Source organism: Urocitellus parryii, chromosome 8, assembly GCF_045843805.1.
Source record: "Urocitellus parryii isolate mUroPar1 chromosome 8, mUroPar1.hap1, whole genome shotgun sequence".
In the NCBI taxonomy this organism is placed as follows: domain Eukaryota; kingdom Metazoa; phylum Chordata; class Mammalia; order Rodentia; family Sciuridae; genus Urocitellus; species Urocitellus parryii.
The window spans coordinates 85883978-85906389 of NC_135538.1; positions in this window are offsets into that span (position 1 = coordinate 85883978).

Below are 22412 nucleotides of genomic sequence, written 5' to 3' on the forward strand. Positions count from 1 at the left end.
TGCTAAGTTTACAGGAAATGCGCAATTTAATTCTGGGTCAGTCTAATAGGAGACCTCCATAAGCACAGAATTATGGAAACCTCCAAACTATACCACTGACAAATTTGTGAATTTGTACCAAACTACAAACAAAAATGTCAGAGGGGCAGCATTGAGACATGTTCCCCAGATGAACACAACCATCTCGGCACACTGTGTGGAACGGGGCTGTTCATTTGTCCATTTCTCACACCTGTCCATGAACTCCATGGGGGCAGGGTTTGCTTTGCTGATGCAAAGCTACCTGTTCCCTGCATCTCTCCTCCTCTCGGTCTTGACTTGTAGCCATATCACTCCGAATCTGTGTCTCCTTACATCACCTTCTCTCCTGATTCTCTTTTATGATGATTTTTGGAGCTCTCTTGGACAATCCAGATGACTATATTCCAGCACCAAGCACAGCATCTGACACACAATAAGTGGTCCATATGTTATGGATGAATACATTAGTATAATTTCATCAATGTAAGTCACCTGTACAGTCTAAAGCTAGAAGTATTAGTCACACAAAATGAAATATCAGGAGTTAGAAACCATGAACTGAATCATCTGACTCTATGCTCAATTGAACTGAGAGGTATATATAAGCCCAGACTAAAATCTTAAAGGAACAGCAACTAAAGGCAATAAAGGTCAGAAATGGGATTCTACAAGATACCAAGGGACAATGGCAAGCCTCAGACTCTGGGTCTGAGAATCTCTGTTCCTAAGAACCTACCTGAAGTTTAAGAAACCTACCCTAAAGTTTGAGAAACACCAAAAGAACATCTTACAGACTATTGTGCCCAATCTCCAAATTTCTCAAAAACCAGTTTAGTCAAGTAAGCACAGAATAAAGGAAAATCTTAATTTGAAAACAGTTTTCACTTCATACTAGTAGTAAAACCTCGGTAAAGTCACCACACCTGCTTACAACTCATTTGTAAAATGATAAAGCTTCTCTCACAGTATTGTTAAAAAGGACATCAAGGAAAATGTATGAAAGTGCTATGTAAATGATGAGATGCTGCCAATCATAGGAGCAGCTGCATTTTTAATATTTGGGATAGTGACTTCCTGACCCTTTAGAGACTGACTGGCAGAGAAGGGTGAAACGACTATGTTCACCAGCCAAGTGAGTCTCTCTGTCTCTTACTGCCCTGTGAAAGCACCTTCAAACTTCTCTCACCCAGGCAACCTCAGGTCTCAGTATTAGGAATTGGGCCCTCCTCCTCTGTGTTTCATTAAAAAAATTATGTTCTGCCAGGTATGGTGGCACACACCTATAATCCCATCTACTCTGGAAGCCGAGAAAGGAGGATCATAAGTTCAAGACCAGCCTAGTAAACTTAGCAAGACCTTGTCTCAAAATAAAACATAAAAAGGGCTGGGAAGGTAGCTCAGTGGTAGAGTGCCCCTGAGCTAAACGATCAAGACCATATTTATATTTCTTCTGTATGTAACCACAGCCTACATTTCAAAAAGTAACAAAGGTAGCACAGGACTGCAGCTGTCAGTTCAGTACTACAGGAAGGACACTGGCCAGGCTGATGAGAGAGTAGGACATGTTTACAAGACCTCAAAGGCTGACCTTTCTTTGCTATGCCTTGGTTGTCTCTGTCTCTTAGAGGAGAATAGGCAGGGAAGGGACACAGGACATTATTCATGCTGATAAATGGTAGTCCCCACATAGTGCTCCACAGTGCTCAGGATAAAGCTGCAAGCTCCTCTGCTGGGTGTAGAAATACAGTGCTCTCAGATCCCATAGGAATAGTAGAGTGTCTAATTAGGTCTCTCAAAGGTGACTGAAAGTACTGGCACATTTTCTTTTATTCAAAAGGACAAAGCTTTATCCATCATCACTGATTAATATGAAGAGTTAGTATTCATAGCCCCATCTAGCAGTCAGTGTCAGCAACTCAGTGGGGAAGGGTCTGGGAATACAATCTCTCCTGACACAGAACAATGAAGACAAGCCTACAAAGTGAGATGAAGTATGAGACAGGCCCAGGATTAGACCATGCCAACCACAAAGTAAAAAACCCCCCCAAAATTTTTTAAATGGCCAAGTTTTCTTCTCTTCTCTAAAATATCATTTAAATGCAATAAGGAATATGAGAGAAAGAAATGTAAACTGTATCTTCAATGAAACTCAGAAGTAGGTATAACCCAAAGTATATTATTAAAGGAAGAGCAGTCAGATGCAGGGAAGGTCAGTATGGGTACTGGAAGATGCTGAGAATGTCTCTGGCTACAGAGTTCAAACCCAGGGACAAAATAAAATTCTCCAAAGTGGACCCTCTGAGGTACAAAGTCAGCAAGCCCCTGCGTGGAATAACATGAAGGAGGTACATGAGAATGGCAGGAATGTACCTAGACCTGACTCGGCACAAAGGAAAATTAGAGAAGGTAGGGATGAATAAAGAATCATACAGGTAAGCTATAAATGCAGATGGTATTCTATCACAGAAACAAGAGGGAAGAGACTTTCAGCTGCCGATATCAACTAAGTAGAGAAAAATAAAAACAAAAAAATAATTCATACCTATGACTCAGTAGTATAAGAATTCCTGAAACATGGAACAATGAAAAGGCCACTATAAGACTGATGAAAATTTTAATCAAATATATCAGCATAAATTCAAAATTTAATTAAGAAACAATAGTCAAAAAATTGGATGTCAGAGCAGTGAAACATGGTGAGACAGCAGGATTAGCAGCATTCAAGAGAAATGAGAAAAACAAAACCATTATAAAGCAAAGGCCACATTGAAAGCAGCAAAAAAGGTAACAGACAATACTGAGACCACCAAAAGGAGACAGAGAACAGGACTGAGGATATTAGCAAAGGAAATGGAAATGAAGAGTTAAAACAAATTATAATAAAATATTATACATAGAAGAGAGAAAAAGGAGGCCTAACAGAGTTCTTTCCTATTACCAAAAAGAATTTAAAAACTGAAATAATAGAATAGGAAAAATACTTAACATAATTTTCATGAAAAATATTTCAGAGGTAAAAGATAAACCTTAACCTACATTTGAAAGTCCATGCCATGATCCAAGAAAAACAAAGTGATACAAAAACATCAATTTTGTGAGCTATCCTAGTTATTGTCATCCTAGTTCTATGTTATTGGACTTCAAAGTTAATGAAAGAATTATTTGGGCTTCCAGGAAAAACAGTCAATAGTCGATTCAGTTGGAAATATTGCAATAGCCCCAAAGCCCAAAAAGTTACTAAGGAAAGAACCTATGATCCAAGAACTTATACCAAACAAATAATTATTAAGTATAAACAGAAAAGAAATCTCAGGGAATACAGCTGCCTTGAGTACCTCTTGAAGAAATTACTATAGAACACACTTCAGCCAATCAAAAATGATGACAAGGCTCCAAAGGACAGACTGGCAGTAAGCTTTGATCCAACTGTAGGAGAAAGTCTAAGAAAAAATGTAGGGATAATGACGAAGAGCAGACTTAAATGCTGTGAACAAACAAAATTTCCATGATACAATTAATAAAATTTAGGAGTAAAGGAGAAATGAATGATGAAAGAGAATATAGGACAATTATATGTAGGTATAAAAGCAACAATTAAAGATATTAAATTAATAAATAAGTATATGTACATTATACAGGAAGTTAAACACTAACTTAGCAACAGAGAAGTAGTGCAGGCAAAAGGGAAAGAATGGAGAAGATGGAAATATAGTAATTCATCTTTTCTCATTAGAGATAAAAATTGAAGATTAAATATATATACCTGTCTTGTTAAAATAGGAATACAAGAGAACTTCCATAATCTCCTTGTTATGGTTTGGATCTTAAATTTTCTGCAGAGGCACATGTGTTAAAGGCTTGGTCTCAGCCTGTAATGCTATTGGGAGGTGGCAGAACCTTTAGGAGGTGGTGGCCTACTGGAAAGAAATAAGTCATTGTGGGTGTGCCCAAGGAGAAGATAATGGTACACAGGCCCTCTTTCTTACTCTCTCCCTGCTTCCCCCTGCCATGAATTGTACTGTTTCCTCCACTATGTGCTCCTGCCATGATGTTCTGCCTCACCACAAAACCAAAATCAAAGGAGACAACCAACCACGGACTAAAACCATAAGCTAAAATAAATCTTTCCCCCTTTTAAGTTGGTTTTAACTCAGGTGTTTTGTCATGTTTTATCCTGGAATGTTGAAAACATTCCCTTTAAGGTCAAGAAGAAGATATTTGTCATCATTTTTTTCAATATTTACTAGAGGTAAAATGATTAATTTTTTTTAAAAAAAAGCATTCATCATTATTTACAAAAAATAAAATGTTCTAATAGAAAACACATAAAAAAATATGTAGCACTCTTTCTGGATTTTAAGACAATATTAAGAAGTCAATTGTTTTTATATTCACTGGTCACAATTAGAAATGCTTTCTTTTTTTTCTTTTCAAAAAAAAATTTTTTCATTAGTTACACATGACAGTACAATGATCTTGACAATTCATACATTTGAATCAAATGGGGTATAATTTTTCATTTTTCTGATTGTACAGGTTTAAGCCTTCACCATCTATGGCCATACCACCCTGTATACGCCTACGCCTGTTCTTAGAAATGCTTTCTGAGATACCATTTTAAATAGCAATAAAAATATAAATTACTTGCAAAAAAATTCCAAATATGTGAAAACCTATAATTTATTAAGAAGATTACAGAATTTTATTCTAAGCAACAAAGAAGAACATACATACATACACATGTGTCTGTATACACATGTATATGCATGTTATTGGCTAGAAGACAATATTTTTAAATGCCAGTTCTTCCTGACTCTTAAATCAACTGCAATTCCAATAAAAATCTAAATAGAATTTTTCTAAGACAGGAAAGACCCTCAAACTTATATAGAAAAGCAAATCAGTAAAAGAAAAAAGTAGAGACGTTGTTTTCACCAGACATGAAGATTTATCATGAAATTATACCAATTAGACTACAGGAATTAAGATAATATTGGGGCAAGAATAGACAAATTGGTCAATAAGAGGGAAGAGAGAGCCCAGAACAGACTGACACATACATGGAAACTTCATCCATAACAGAAATAGAATTGCAGATCAGTGGAAAACCATTGAATAAATTACACAATAAATAGCATTAGGTGGGGCTGGAGTTGTGGCTTAGTGGTAGAGTGCTCGCCTAGCATGTGCAAGGTGCTGGGTTCCATCCTCTGCACTACATAAAAATATATACATAAAGTTGTGCCCAACTATAACTAAAAATTTTTTTTAAAGCATTGGGTCAATTAGTTACTTATAAAGTACATATGGTAAAATAGCTCTGTATCTTCATTGTGGAGGTAGGGACATGAATATAAAATGTGATTTTAAAATTGCATAAAACTATATACATTGTACCAATGTCAATTTCCAGACTGTGATAAAGAAGTATAGTTATCTAAGATGTAACCACTGGGTCAAGTGGTGAAGTAAGCAAAGTGTGCTGTATTTATTCATATTTTCTCAGCATGTTCTTTCTTCCTTCCTGATATTCTAATATCCTTTCCTTTATCATTTTCTTTCAGATTAGAGAACTTCCTTTATTTATTCTTCCATGGCAGATCTACTGGCAACAAATTCTTAGTTTTCCTTCATCTGAGAATGGCTTGATTTTTCCTCTTCATTCCTGAAGGATGCGTGAAGGATATTTTTGTTGGATATAGGATTTTCAGTTGATAGTTCTTTTGTTTAGTTCTTGAAAACTCCTGTGTGCTCCTTTCTTATAGCCTCCACAGTTCCTGATGTAAAATTTGCTGTCATATGAATTTTCCCCCTCACAAAGTAAGGTACCATTTCTCTCTAGCTGCTTTCCAGACTTTTAGTTAGTAAATTTCAAAAGTTCAAATATGGTATGTTTTAGAGTTGATTTTTTTGGTTTATTCCTTTTGGGGTTTACACAACTCTGCAAATCAGTAGATTTCTTATTTTTAAAGTGAGTATAGTGCTCTCCTCTTATATGGAGATACCCATAGTCAAATGAAGTCCAAACATATTACATGGAAAACTCTAGAAATAAATGACTCATGTTTTAAATTGCAAAAATAAATAAATAAAGTATATATGCAATGATATTTTTACCTCCCACCATGTAAAAATTTAATTCCAAGCAGGTTAAAGGATTAAATATGTAATGCAGAACTATAAAATTTTAGGAGGTAATGTAGGAATCAATCATTTTTATATTTTGGCAAAAAAAAAAGTATTTTGTAAATTAGTGTAAAAGGCACAAATTTCAGTAAATTTAAAATTAAGAATTTCTGTTTATGGAAAAGATACTTAAAGAGAGTAAAAATATGAGTCACAAAGTTAGAAAATATTTTAGCAACTATATATATATATATATATATATATATATATATATATATATATATATATCACAAATGACTGGTATGAGAATGTTTTTTTAAAAAAATGAAATCCACACCAAAAAGTCAACCCAATAGAAACTGAGCAAAACACACAGACTGGCAATCCATTGATCAGGAATCAAGAGTAGTTTATGAGAACTGAAAAAAAGGTTTCAACCTTTTTTTCATAATTAATAATTAAGGAAATACAAAGTGAAACCACAAGCACAGATCATTTCATTATTTTATCTTACTGGAATAAATTAAAAATCTAATAATACTAAGTGTTGGCAAGGATATAGAAGTGCACCAAACACACAAAAACTTCTAGTATATTTAAACATGTCTGCACTCCAGTCACAGGGAAAGAACCTAGAAAAAAAATGGGTTTTTCTCAGAGTGGCAAGGGCAGCAGGTTTATAGACATGCTCTTGGGGACAGTGTGGAACAATGAACTTGTGACCCATGGCTGGTGGAGGTGTGAAGTGATATGGCCCATATGGAGCATTTTGTTAATATAATTCTAAATTAGAATTCTATATTCTCCTAGATCCTGCAAATCCACATTCAGGAAATACAATATGTGGAGTTATATACAAGAAATTCATTTCAGCATTGTATCAAATATTAGAAACAATCTAAATATCTTTCAAAGAATCCAATGTACTAATGTGGAAGAATCACTAAGATATATCCTTTAGTAGAAAAAAAAAGGTGCATATGTTTCACTTGTGTTTTTAAAAACATGTACACATACATTTGTGTGTATATATTCATATGTATGTTTTATGTGTATATATTTATGCATGCATATGTATATTTTCCGATGTGTGTGTGTGTGTATTTACACACATCCATAAGATATCCTATCACTGAAAGCATGTGTGAAGAACAGACTAGAGCAGCTGACTTCAGGGATGAGTAAATGTGGATGAGAAGAAAGGTTCAGGGGTTTTATGCTATTTTATAACTTTTTAAGTTTTGTATATGTGTACATGTATCACCTATTGAGAAAATAAAGTAACTTTTTAAATAAAGCAATCATTGCTCTGTGTGGATCATCCAGGAATCTGGAATCAGGGGATCAGTAAAGAGTAGGAGCTTATACTGCCTCTCAAAGCCAGGCAGTAGGAACATGGGAAGACTTCCACAGCAAATGTCAGTGTGGGCAGCAAGTCTGTAATTAGGGAGGCCACAAGGATTAGGAGCTCAAATTCCATCGATGAAAGGTAGAAACCAGATAGTCTGACTCTGGACACCAGCGTCTTCCAGACTCTTTTGATACCAAGCCAACAATGTTTTCATCAAAAAGCCTTCATACACAGGATGAGTCACAGGCAAGTCTCCACTTATAGATAGGTTCGGACAAGCAGGCAGAGAAAACTGGAACAGCAAGGCAAAAAGGAAAACAAAGAAAGAGGAAATTGACCATTGCTAGGAGGCTGCAAAGATATGCCTAAACCAGTCTGGGCCAGTTACATAATGTGTAAGGCCTGGAGCAAAATGAAAACATAGGGCCCCTTGTTCAAAAAAGCAGGGAAAATGTTCCATTCAGAGTACTATAAAGCATAAAGCTTTTTTCCTTCTGCAGGCTTCTCAACTTGTCATGGTGATTTATATTTGCTATGTAATGTCATGCTAAGTAAAGAAAGATTAAAATTTTAAATTATTAGCATAAATTTTACAATCCAGTCTTTATATTGTGTAATGCCAGTTTTAAATGCAAATATAAAAGCATTTAACTCAAATGCAAAAATCACTGAACTTACCCAATTCATATTTTGAAGCTCATATATGCATATGTATTTTGTTCCTACCAGAAGTAGAAATGCCACACAAAATTAAATTCAACTGTTTTATTTTACTTTTTAATATGCACACTGTATACCAAAGTGCTCTGGCCTCAGCTTATCAGTAAGGAAAAGGAAATGTGGGTTGCCCCATCTCTTTCTGTCTTTTGTCATTAACTCCTCTGTAAGTACCTGACTACTACAGGCAAGTGAAGGAATGGAAAAGAATATGATTGGGTTCCTTGGTCAGTCATGAGCCTTAGGATGACATTTCTTTGTGCACTTGAAGCAAATTCTGGTTCAAATGGAAAACCCAGCCTCCTGGGGCTGTTGGTAGTGCTACTTTCTCATTCTCACATATCATTCTTACCTTGTATTCTTTTGAGAAAGAAGCCAGGCTCAGTCGCACATTTCGATTTGGGAGACTGAAGCATGAGGATCACAAGTTCTAGGCCAGCCTTGGCAACTTAGTGAGACCCTGTATCAAAATAAAAGGCTTGAAATGTAGCTAAGTAGTAGAGTGCTTGCCTAGCATGAACAAGACCATGGGTCCAAACCCCCATATTGAAATACAGAGAGAGAGAGAGAGAGGGAGGGAGAATACAAAAATTCCCATGTATTGTGATGCTGCCAGAGTCTAGTGCCCATGGGCCATCACAAGCACTACATGTAAAAGTGGACCTATCTCTGATCACCCAAATGCTGCATTATTCCTTCAAAGTGCAATTTCAAAGATAAATTTATTAAGAATTTCATGATAACTGCCAAACATTAAAGCAAGTGCAGGATCTTACACAGGACCTGTGACTGCACGGGACCCTGTGTGACTGCACAGGTCACACATCCAGGAAGCCAGCCATGTGTCCAGAAGTTTTCCATTAAAGGAGAAAATCTGGATAGACCTAGCTGGATCTCTCACTAGCATTTTTCTTGTCTACTTAATATTACAATAAATGCTTCAGAGGTACATTGTTAGAGCCATCATACTGAAAACATGTCCAAATGACAAGTATTATGCTGTAAATTTTGATTTTTCAAGGTTTTATTTATCAGTTCATTAACAACCTGTCTCTGTGCAAGAAAAGAGAACAATCTTCGGAGTGCTCTGGGTGACACTGCTACTGAATTCTTATGATTATTAATATAGGATATGGAAATTCTCCCTAAAGAATTAAGAATAAATTCTTGAGTCTGGAGTTGCTCTTCAGGGAATAAATTCAAACTGATAAACTCTGGGATTAGTATGCAGTGGAGAAACAGATGGGATGTAGATGTGCTGTTGCTCTCATTGTCAAAGGAAAGCTTGTCAAAAATATCTTGGGCCTCTCTGCATCATTGGTTTTTCTGTGTAATACAGACCCCATGATTGGAAGAAAGCGTTTCAATCATTGTGATGCCTAGTCTGTGGAGAGCTTTTCAAAATATGTTTGACTTCCACTTGCCCAAAAACAAAGTTGGCTCTATTATAGAAAGTGATTAGATGCCCGGGATAGAAAGGAAAGTCTCTCCATTTCTGACAAACTGTTTTGAGGGCAAACTTGTCTGAAGAAAATGTCCTTGCTGACCTGAGGCAAGCCACTTAATTCCCTGAAAGTTCCAAGGGACTAGCAGTAATATTTAGCTTAGGGTCTTTTGTGATTTAAATACAACATGACCAGAGAGACGTAGTACAGAGCCTGATTCATAGAAAATACTCAATAAATATTATCTAGTATTATGAGCTGTTACACTAATTGCTTGGTAGCTACTACATTGTAGTCTTATTATAGAAAGAGATGACAGCAACAACCCATGGGTTTCTATTCAGCCACTCTCTGCTTTTATCCTGATAAAATCCTAAGAGACATTTATAGGAGAATCCTTCAGGAAAGTCCTCCTGACCCCACTCTTAGATAACTTTCTTAGACTTTATCAAAAGATCCAGATGACAGGCAGGTTGAGCAGCTTATTCCATAATACCTTTCCCAGGGCACACAGCCTGACACTACCTCCAGAAGTTTGCTCCTCTAGTAGAACCAATTACAGTGGGTCCTTGGGACTCCATGTTGTCTTAGACTCACATTGGGACTTCTTTCCATTGAGAGAAGGAAGGAAAAGCCTAAATCCCTCAAAAATATTAGAATCTGCATCACTATATCTATAAAATAACACTGCTGGAGAAGACCAAAGATAGTGGAGCAGATTTCTTTTTTTTCTTTTTTTTTTATTATTAGTTGTTCAAAACATTACAAAGCTCTTGACATATTTCGTACATTTGATTCAAGCAGATTATGAACTCCCATTTTTACCCCATATATAGATTGCAGAATCACATCGGTGGAGCATATTTAAGCAGCAACCCTGGATCCTTCCACAACCCAGAAAGGAAGCAGTGAACAAACAACTGGGCAGAAAGGTGGGTGGTGGAGTAAAAACTCTAAAACTCCATACTGGATAGTTTGAAACTTGGAGGAGCTAGTAGTTTGGGTACTGGGGCAGACAATAAGGATAGGTTTCCTTGACCCCAAACCCTCATTAGGGTTTGGCTGGGGGAGAGAGAAAACAAAAAAAAGAGGGAAAGAAAAAGACCATAAGCTTACTTACTTAACAACGGTTGGAAAGAAAAGCAGAGTGAGTTAAAAATGCAACAGGAATAGCAAAGATAGTGAAGGAGATCAGTTAAACCCAAATTGTGGACTGAAAACTATGCCAGGCATGCAAGTCATTTTGTAGAGCCTACAGCCAGCCAGCCTCCCTAGAAGAAATTTAATCAACACAGCCTTCTCCCCACCTTTAGACGATAACAAATAAAACCAGAGGGAATACATGAAAGGGGTTGTCTCAGTAATCCATCTAGAAGGAACTTGTAGAGAGAATTTGTTAGCAGAAAGTTACTGAAACCCTTGCCGCCTTCCCATAAATAAAGGGAGTAGGATGAAGCTGAACCAAGAGCTAATCACTCCCAGGGAGTACTAGCCCCAACCCAGTGCTCAACACAGCCTCCTAGGGAGCTCTGTCAAAGATGGACCAACTGACATCTTATCCCCAACACAACAATGGATTAAAACCGAACTGATCTACATCAATAGAGGCCTCAATGCCACAGACAGCCCACACAGTCGGTACCCGCAGGCACCACAGTTGCAGGCAGCCACCAAGTGCTTAAATAGCATCACTCCAAAGAAGACCCAATAAAGGGCAGTGGCCACCAGTAACTCACAGCTACAAGAAGTAGGAGCTCAGACACAGGCAGATCAACTGACTCTACATCCCAGTCATAGGGACAGTATCTTGGTGATCTATATGGGGTGGAGGGAGCTTCTGTACCACAAACTACCCAGAGAGCCCCTGATCACAGGTCCCACATTTGCAGACAGCCACCAGGATCTATGCCACTTTAAAGAAGGCCCTGTGACGGGGAATTGGTACACAGCATCTCATGGCTGTTAGCACAACAGCCTTGAGCCCTGCACCCTGTACCCCCAAACCCAGTAGAAACAGCCAGCAGACACAGAATAGCACCCTCTAAGCATGCAGGCTCACATCCCTGAGCTGATGAATAAGAACCAGCTGGTGAGAAATTCATAGGAACCAGAGAAGTAGCTCTTGTGCCCCAGCACCTCTCAGAGAATCCAAAGCTAAAGAATGATGGGCATCTTCTAAAGGACCCAAAACCTGATGAAATCCAAACAATAAAGACTCAATAAGAAATTTCTCCACCATGGCATGGATTATTATAAATAGCCCTAACATCAATTTTGATCTTACATATATTACTCTTCATTTTGAATTGATAGTAGTTATACTAGTATTTGATATTATGCCCTCACCCCATTTAATTGTATTTCCTCTAATGTTTTAGATGGTTGATTCTCTAAACATAAAACAAAATTGACAAACCCTTAGCCAAACTAACCAAAAGAAAGAGAAAAGACCCAAATAAACAAAATTAGAGATGAAATATTACCACAGACCCTTCTGAAATCCAGAGGATCATTAGAAACTATTTTGAAAATGTGTACTCCAATAAACTGGAAAATCTAGATGATATTGACAAATTTGTAGAAACATATGACCTACACAATTTGAACCATGAGGATATAGAAAAGTTAAACACACCAATATTAAGCAATGAGATTGAAGTAGTGATTAAAAGCCTTCCAAAAAAGAAAAGCCCAGGGCCAAATGGATTCTCAGCTGAGTTCTACCAGACCTTCCAAGAAGAATAATGCTAGCCCTCCTCAAGTTAATTCATGAAATAGAAATGAAGGAAACACTAACAAATTCATCCTATAAAGCCAGCATTACCTTGATACCAAAACCAGACAGACACTTCCAGGAAAGAAAACTTCAGACAAATATCCCTGATGAACATAGATGAAAAAATCCTTAATAAAATATTGGAAAATCATGTTCAAAAACAATTAAGACAATAGTGCACCATGATCAAGTGAGTTTCATCCCATGGATAACAAGGGTGTTTCCATATAAACAAAGCAATACATGTAATTCACTATGCAGATAGAATTAAGGACAAGAATCATGATTATTTCAATAGATGCAGAAAAAGCATTCAACAAAGTATAGCACCCATTTATGTTTGAAACACTAGAGAACTTGTTAGGGACAACATTATAGAGAATGGAAAAAAACTAAAAGCATTTCCTCTAAAATCAGGAGCAAGAAAAAGATGTCCACTTTCACCATTCCTATTCAACACAATTCTTGAAACTCTAGCCAGAGCAATCAGGAAAGAAAATAAAATTAAAGGGATTTAAATAGGAAAAGAAGAAGACAAATTATCTCTAATTCCCTAGAACATGATCCTATATTTAGGTGACCAAAAAAAACTTCACCAAAAGATTTCTAGAGCTGATAAATGAACTCAGTAAAGTAGCAGGATAAAAATCAATAGCTTTTCTATACTCAAACAATGTTTTTGTGTTGAGAAAAAAATCAGGAAAAGCATTTAATTCATAATAACCTCAAAAAATAAAATAAAATAATACCTGGGAATTAATCTAACCAAGGAGGTGAAAGACCTCTACAATGAAAACTAAAGAACCCTAAAGAAAGAAATTGAAGAAAATCTTAGAAAATGGAAAGACTCCCCTGTTCTTGGATAGTCATAATTAATATCAAAATGGCCATATGACCAAGAGTGTTATACAGATTCAATGCAATTCCCATCAAAATACCAATGACATGTAGAAAAAAAGAATTCTAAAATTCATTTGGAAGACTAAGGACCCTGACCAAATAGCCAAAGAAATCCTGAACAAGAAGAGAAATGCTAGAAGTATCACAATATCAGACCTTAAATTGTACTACAGAGCTAGAGTAACAAAAACAACATCGTACTGGCACCAAAGCAGACATCAAACAAATAGAAGACAGAGAGACAAATTCACACACGTAGATCTGATTCATAACAAAGATGCCAAAAACGTTAAGTTAGAGAAAAGATAGCCTTTATAAGAAAATGTGCTGAGAAACCTGTATATCCATATGTAGAATGAAACTAGAACCTATTCTTTCACCATGCACAAAAGTCAATTCAAAGTGGATTAGACCAGAAACTGCAACAGCCACAAGAAAACATAGACTCAACTCCAACATATGGTACAGCACTGATTTCCTTAACAAGATTCCTAAAGTGCAAGAATAAAACCAAGAATCAATAAGTGGGATAGCATCAAATTTAAAAGCTTCTGCAGAGCAAAAGTAATAATTAAGAACATGAAGAGAGAGCCTACAGAATGGGATGAAATCTTTTCCAGCTGCTCCTCCACTGGGGATTAATACCCAGAATACATAAAGAACTCAAAAAAACCAAACCAGAAATTACCCAATCACTAAGTGGGCAAAAAAACTAAACAGACATTTTTCAAAAGAAGAAACACATATGGCCAACAAATATATGAAAATATGTTCAACATCCCTAGCAATCAGGGATTTGAAATGCAAATCAAAACTACATTGAGGTTTCATCTCACTTCAGTCAGAATGCAAATAATAATAAATGTTGATAAGGATGTGGGAGAAAAGGTACACTCATAAATTTTTGGTGGGACTTCAAATTAGTTCACCCACCCTAAAAAGCAGTATGGAGACTCCTCAAAAAACTAGGAATGAAATCACCATATGACCCAGCTATCCCACTTCTTGGTGTTTATCCAAAAGAACTAACATCAGCATACTATGGTGATTCAGTCACATCAAGGTTTATAGCAGTGCAACTCACAATAGGCAAGTTATGGAACCAGTCCAGGTGCCTGTTGGCAAATAGATAAAAAAAAATAATAATGTGGTATATATAGACAAAGGAGTTTTACTCAGCAATAAAGAAGAATGAAATTATGACATTTGCAGATAAATGGATAGAACTGGAGAACAGCCAGACCCAGAAAGTCAAGGGTCAAATGTTTTCTCTCATATATATAAGTTAAACTAAAATAAGAAGAAAAAAGCAGGCAGATAGTGGTGGGGAATCTCATCAAAACAGAAGGAAGATCACTGAAGCGGAAGGGATAGGGGAAGAATCATAGAATAAAATTGTCCAAATTATGCCATGTACACATATAAACATGCCACAGTGAATCTCATCTTTATGTATATCTGTAAAGCAAACACCAATTTAAAAAATTAGAAACAAATACAAGGAAGACCAGTAGAGTAGAGGAAAGTGAATGGGGGGAGGGAGGAGAGGGAAAGGAAAGTACTAGGGACTGAAGTGGAGAAAATTATATTCCATGTGATTACGTCAAAATAAACTAATATTTTGTATAACTATAACATACTCATCAAAAACAATAAAAAGCAATGCAAATAAACTTTATATATGACAGGTGATTAGTTACATAAATTATGATAAAACTATATAATGAACTATTTTAAAATAACATGAAAAGCAATATTAATATTATTTAAAACAAGAATAACTTGCATATAACATGATCAAAATTTTACTAAAGAAGAAAAAAAGAAAAAGGATTAAAGTGTGTAGGCACATAGTAACTATGATCAAAATACTAATAAAAATTATATCCATGCATTCATTCTTCCTTTTATTTAGCAAATGTATAATTACTGATACTATGTTTCAAGCAAAGAGTGCAATTTTTAAATTTCTGGCATAATATAAATAAATATTTTATTTATATTATGCTGAATATCAGGCTTTTCTTTTTAAGATATAACCTAAAGTATTATTGCTACCTATAAAATATTAGAAACCTTGACTATTTTAGCTAAATTCTTAACTAGTATTTCCTACTTTATTTCCATTGTTTTAGTTTAGAATTATGTTTTTCTTGTTAAAATTCAAACATGTAAATTCTGTGATCCACATTCCTAAATATTCAAAGATAATTCTTTCCTCAGAATTGTTGGTATACATACACACACAATTTGTGGTTCATAACATACACCTTTCTTACAAACTTTTTTTTTCAGTAGTACATGGTTGTAATCTCTTAAAATGGAATTTACAGCAATGAGTTACCACTTGAAGCTTGAAGAGTTTGTTCACAGTTCAATTATGTATTACTTTACTTAGAAAATCTCCTAAAATGAATTATTGCTTGAAAACACACACACCCCCCAAAATAGCAATGCTGGAAATGAGTAATATGTCAACAATTTGAACTACAAAATTCTTTTGCTAGAGCATGGTTCAGGTGCATTAAGGCATAGAGTTTTGGAAATATTTTGCAATAAAGGTGCCAGTAATATCCCTTCTACTTCCAGTTGTGAGGCTAGTTCCAGAAGCTATTGGTAAAATAGATCACAGCATTGAACACAAAACACCTTCTCAATCAATAATACTTTATCCAAATTGAATAATTTTCTTAATAGTTATACCCAAAGCATCAGCCTAGCCCTTCTCTTCTTAAATAAATTCAAAAGAAAATACCAGCACACTATGCAGAGAGCTTAGGAAGACTGCCTTTGAGAAAACCTCAGACAGCACAGAAGAAAAAATAATTGGAAATTAAATGATGCTCTGATAAATAACCTACAGATAAAAGAAATGAGAAGATAAATTTGAAAAGATTTTTAACTGAGTAAAAATTAAATAGCATATAAAAATATGTGGGGTGCAGTTAAAATAGTGCTTAAAGGGAAATTTAAAACTTAGTTTGCTTATATTTGAAACACAAAATGTCTAAAAGTCAATTATCTAAGTTTCTACCTTAAGAACCTAGAAAAAGGACTAGGATTATAGCTCAGTGGTAGAGTGCTTGCCTATCACATGTGAGGCACTGGGTTCAATCCTCAGCACTAAATAAAAATAAATAAATAAAATAGACGTATTGTGTCCATTTACAACTAAAAAACTTGTTAAAAAAAGATTATAGAGAGAAAAAAGCATAGAAAGCATATTAAGCTCAAAATAAATACAGGGAAGTAAACAGTAAATAAACACAAACAAGCATTGACACATAAATATAAAATACAAAATAGAGAAAATTAGCAAAGCAAAAAATGATTAACAAAATTTATAAGCCCCTAGTTAAAACAAATCAAGAAAGAAAGATCAAGAAAGGAAAAATGAGCCAGGCACACTAGCTCATTGCTGTAATCTCAGTGACTCAGGAGGCTGAGACAGGAGGATTTCGAGTTCAAAGCCAGCCTCAGCAAAAGCAAGGCACTAAGCAACTGGGTGAGACCCTGTCTCTAAATAAAATACAAAAAGGGCTAGGGATGTGGCTCAGTGGTTGAGTGCCCCTAAGTTCAATCCCTGGCAACCCCACACACAAAAAAAGAAAACCGGAAACATACCCATGTATGCACACACACAGAAATTACCAATACCCAGAATGAGAAACAATGCCAATCTATAGAAACTATGTATTTTTAAAGGTTAAGAGGCTATCCTATAAAAATATGCCAATAAATATCACAAATTTTACGAAATGGAAAAATTCCTCAAAAGATTCAACTTACCAAAATAGAATAAAAAGAAATTCTCTTTTTTTATACTTATGTTTTAGTTGTAGTCGGACACACTATCTTTAATTAATTTATTTATTTTTGTGTGGTGCTGAGGTCAAACCCAGGGCTTTGCCCATGTTAGGTGAGTGCTCTACCACTTAGCTACAATCCCAGCACACACACACACACACACACACACACACGAATAAAAAGAATTTTAAAAAACATGAATAACCCAATTTCTGTTAAGGACATTGAGTTTAAAATAAAAAAACTTTCCCACAAAAAAAGCTTCAGGACCACAGAGCATTGCTAGTGAAGGGCAGCCAAAGCAACCTTGAAAAAAAATAACATTGGAGAACTTGGAATGCCTGATTTCGAGACTTCATATGACGATACAGTAATCCAGACAGTGTGGTATTGGTCTACATATAGATAAATAGACGGATAAAATGGAATAGAGAATTCATAAATCATGCTCATATGGTCAACCAATTTTTATACACACTAAAGAGCTTAGTATAATTTATTTAAACCTCATGAGGTAGCTACGTGTTATTAGTTTCCCCATTTGCTATAAGAGGAAATGGAAGCACAGAGAGGTTTATAACCATTCCAGGGTTACACAGCTAGCAAGTGGCAGGGCAGGCTTCAAAACCAGGCATTTTGCCCCAAGAATCCATACTTAGAACCGAGGACACTAATTGTATCTATGGTAAGTGCTTGTTTCACTGTTATTGAGTCAACATTGTTAAACCCTCAGACAATGTGTAATTAACTCTATAAATGGTGATACAAATCAAACCTATAGTATTAATATTTTAAACTACATTTAGGGGAAATGGTAAATATATGACATTTAATTATTTATAATATTTAATAACAGTAATTTGTGGGTAAGACAACTGAGATCCGTTATTTTTAAATGAAAAATGAAATAAAACTGAGCTAAGATTTTAACCATGTTGGCTCCAAGGGGTACAGACTGTAGGGGTGACCCTTTTTGCTTGGGGAATATTTTATTACAGTTATTGTTAGCATGTAAGCACATGATAATAACGAGCAGACCAATCAACATCTACTTGGTTGACTATCGTGTTTAAATTCTCCACAGATCCTGCACCTCTCTATTTTCTGTACCCAGAGTGGACCACACCTGTCACTCCTATGCTATGTCACTACCCAAAGCTCCCCATATTTATAAGATTTGTGAAAATTATGTAGATGGTTTATATGATTTGATTTTCTAATTTTTTATATGGTTTGATTTTTAAACTTTTTTCCATTGAAAAAAATTTCTGGATTTATAAATGTGATTTGAAGCTTATACGTTGGAAATATAACTTTATAAATGACTTAAAATGGGCTAAGATTTGTGAGTTGAGCCTGACAGCTGAAAGAGTAATCAGAAAAGCTTCTTAAATGGCAATTTTTTCCTAAGTGTTTTTCACACATTAACTCATTTATTCCTCACAATCACCCTATTAGTATTTCCAGGTGACAGAAGTAGAAACTGAGACTTCAGCTGGGATAATTATGACACCTACACAGGGTGCAGGTGCTGAAGATGTGTGGATGTGAACAAGGATGTGTCCCTGGCCCAAGGTCACACATTAGTGACTTGTAGAGCTGAGATGCAAACATGGGTGTCTGCTTGAGTCTAAGCTCTTAAAGTGTTTGAATGTGTAATCTTAATTAAATTGAATATTAATTTTTAAAACCCAATTGCCAGGCTAGGGATGTGGCTCAAGCAGTAATGCACTCGCCTGGCATGCACGGGGCGCTAGGTTCAATCCTCAGCACCACATAAAAATAAAATAAAGATGTGGTGTCCACCGAAAACTAAAATAAATAAATAAATAAATATTTAAAAATCCCCTCCCCCCCCTCTCTCTTAAAAAAAAAAAAAAATTGCCCCTGAAAATTTCCTCCGATCATGAAAGCCATCCTCAAGGCCAGAAAGTATATCAACATTGTTGACCTTCAAAGTAGGACATTATTTTCATAGAAAAATAAACTTAAATCAAGGTTTAATGACTTGTCCAAAGTCAGCTCCTTCATATCTGATAAAAGCAATATTCTTCTCCAGTTTATCCAATTCCAAAGCCAATAATTTCAGCCACACTGACAGAAGTACTCTCGCCCTACTGCTCGGTGTGGTCCACAGACCAGGAGCACCAAGGCATCACTAGAGAACTTGCATACCTGCAGAATCTCAGGCCCCTGGAGAAATCTGCATTTTAACAAAGTCTCCAGGTGATTCAAGTATCTGCTAGCAATGAGAAGGCTGCTGTCACTGACCTGACCTCCAACTCCTCTGCCCAGCCATGGAGAATTTCTTGGGCCTCTTACATCTCAGTTATGTTCCAATGATATTTTCCACTCAGCCTATTGCTTAGACATGGGGAGACACCAGATTGGTGAGTATCAGAGACAAGATGTAGGTGATAAAGGAGAAACAGAAGAATACTGAATTTTTTTCTGAATGTTTCAACTGGAAATAATCTCACCCTTGTCTACATCACTCACTTGATATATATTTAAAGTCTAATCTTGTTATCATTTCAAGTGCCCTTGTTTCTCTTCCCAATCATATTATAAGCACATTGTAGATAGTGTGTCCATTCATAGTGGATATCTAAACCAAGAATCAATAAATGGGATGGAATCAAACTAAAAAGTTTCTTCTCAGCAAACCAAACAATCTGTGAGATGTATAGAGAGCCCCACATCCTGAAATTTTTACCCCTCACACATCAGATAGAGCACTAATCTCTAGGGTATATAAAGAACTCAAAAAGCTAAGCACCGAAAAAACAAAAAACCCAATCAATAAATGGGCCAAGGACCTGAACAGACACTTCTCAGAAGAGGATATACAATCAATCAACAAATACATAAATAAATGTTCATCATCTCTAGCAATTAGAGAAATGCAAATCAAAACTACTCTAAGATTTCATCTCACTCCAGTCAGAATGGCAGCTATTATGAAGACAAATGGTTACATTGAAATAATAAGGAAAAGGGAATGAGAGTCCATCTTTTCATGGCTTATCATTTGAAGGATGAATATAAACTTCAACCCATCACCAATCAATCCATTAGTTCCATTCAGTTTGACACAGATACTAACAATGTATTAGCATTTTTTCCTTTTTTTTTTAAATTTTGGAAACACTTTCTAAAACTAAATTAATCATTTTCCTTCAAGAGTTGCCTTTTTATCTAATGATATCTCACCTTATATGATGACTTTCCCCTCAGGCACCCTGGCATTACATCATGAACCCGTTCTCAACTCTTCCTGCTTCTTCACCTTTTACATTTTAGATCTGCCCTGATTACAATTGATCCTGCCTCCTAAATCTCTTTTCCATTTGTTCCCCACTTTTCAGACCTACTTCCATGCCCTTAGTTAAAGCCCTCAATGTCTATTACCTGTACCATTGAAGAACTTTCCTAATTACTTTTCTGGCCTCTGGTTTTGCTCTCTTCAAATATTAAAAAAAAAAAAAAAGAAAAAGAAAAGAAAAAAGAAAGAAATCTTTTTAAGGAAACATATCTGGTCATGTCACTCTCCTGAACAACCTCTGTGTTTCTGTGTTAATTTCCATATTATTCACCCAAGATCCAAGGCCCTTCAAAACCACCTCCGCCTGCAGTCTGGGCCTCTCTTCCTACCTCCCCTATGCACTGGTTCCCCAAAGGATCACCAACCCTAATTGCCTCCTGGCACCATTCTCTGTCTATGATGCTTATCTCCCTCATCTGCCGAACTTTTAACATTTATTACAAGTCTCAGCAAAGATGTCACTTCTATAGAGCTTTCTTTAGGCACCTGCGTAATGTACGCGCACATGCGAGCACACACACACACACACACACACACACACACTGCCCCATTTTAGTCAGCTTTTTCCCTGCTGTGACTAAAGGATCTGACCAGAACAACAGTAGTGGAGGAATAGTTTATTTGAGGGCTCGTGGTTTCAGAGGTCTTAGCCCATAGAAGGCCAGCTCCATTTCTTGGGGCTGGACAGGAGACTGCACATCATGATGGAGTGTGCCGCAGAGGGAAGCAGCTCAGATCATGGTGATCAAGAAGCAGAGAGATTCTTGGTTTTAATTCTTGCACTATAAGAGTCTTATTAAGGAAGTTGGGGCCTAATCCCACATGATGAAGATTAGGGCCTACTTTTTCTTCTATTAGATGAAGAGTCTCTGGTTTAATTCCGGGGTCCTTGATCCATTTTGAGTTAAGTTTTGTGCATGGTGAGAAATAGGGCTTTAATTTCATTTTGTTGCATATGGATTTCCAGTTTTCCCAGCACCATTTGTTGAAGATGGAAAACCAAAAATCAATAAATGGGATGGAATCAAACTAAAAAGTTCCTTCTCAATAAAAGAAACAATCTGTGAGGTGAATAGAGAGCCCCACATCCTGGGAGCAAATTTTAACCCCTCACACATCAGATAGAGCACTAATCTCTAGGGTATATAAAGAACTCAAAAAGCTAAGCACCAAAAAAACAAATAACCCAATCAACAAATGGGTCAAGGACCTGAACAGACACTTCTCAGAAGAGGATATACAATCAGTCAACAAATATATGAAAATATTTCTAGCAATCAGAGAAATACAAATCAAAACTACTCTAAGATATCATCTCACTCCAGTCAGAATAGCAGCTGCTATGAAATTAAACAACAATAAGTATTGGTGAGGACATGGGGAGAAAGGTACACTCATACATTGCTGGTGGGACTGCAAATTGGTGCAGCCAATATGGAAAGCAGTATGGAGATTCCTTGGAAACCTGGGAATGGAACCACCATTTGACCAGCTATCCCTCTCCTCGGACTATACTCAAAGGAATTAAAAACAGCATAATACAGGGACACGGCCACATTAGTGTTTATAGCAGCACAATTCACAATAGCTAAACTGTGGAGCCAACCTAGATGCCCTTCAGTGGATGAATGGATAAAAAAAATATGTGGCATATATACACAATGGAATTTTACTCAGCCTTAAAAGAGAATAAAATCATGGCATTTGCAGGTAAATGGATGGCGTTGGAGAAGATAATGCTAAGTGAAGTTAGTCAATCCCCAAAAAACAAAATGTGGAATTTTTTCTCTGATATAAAGAGACTGACTCATAGTGGGGTAGGGAGGGGGAGCATAGGAGGATTACGTGAATTCTAGATAGGGAAGAGGGGTGGGAGGGAAAGAGAGAGGCAGGGGATTAACAAGGATGGTGGAATGTGATGGACATCATAATCCAAAGTACATG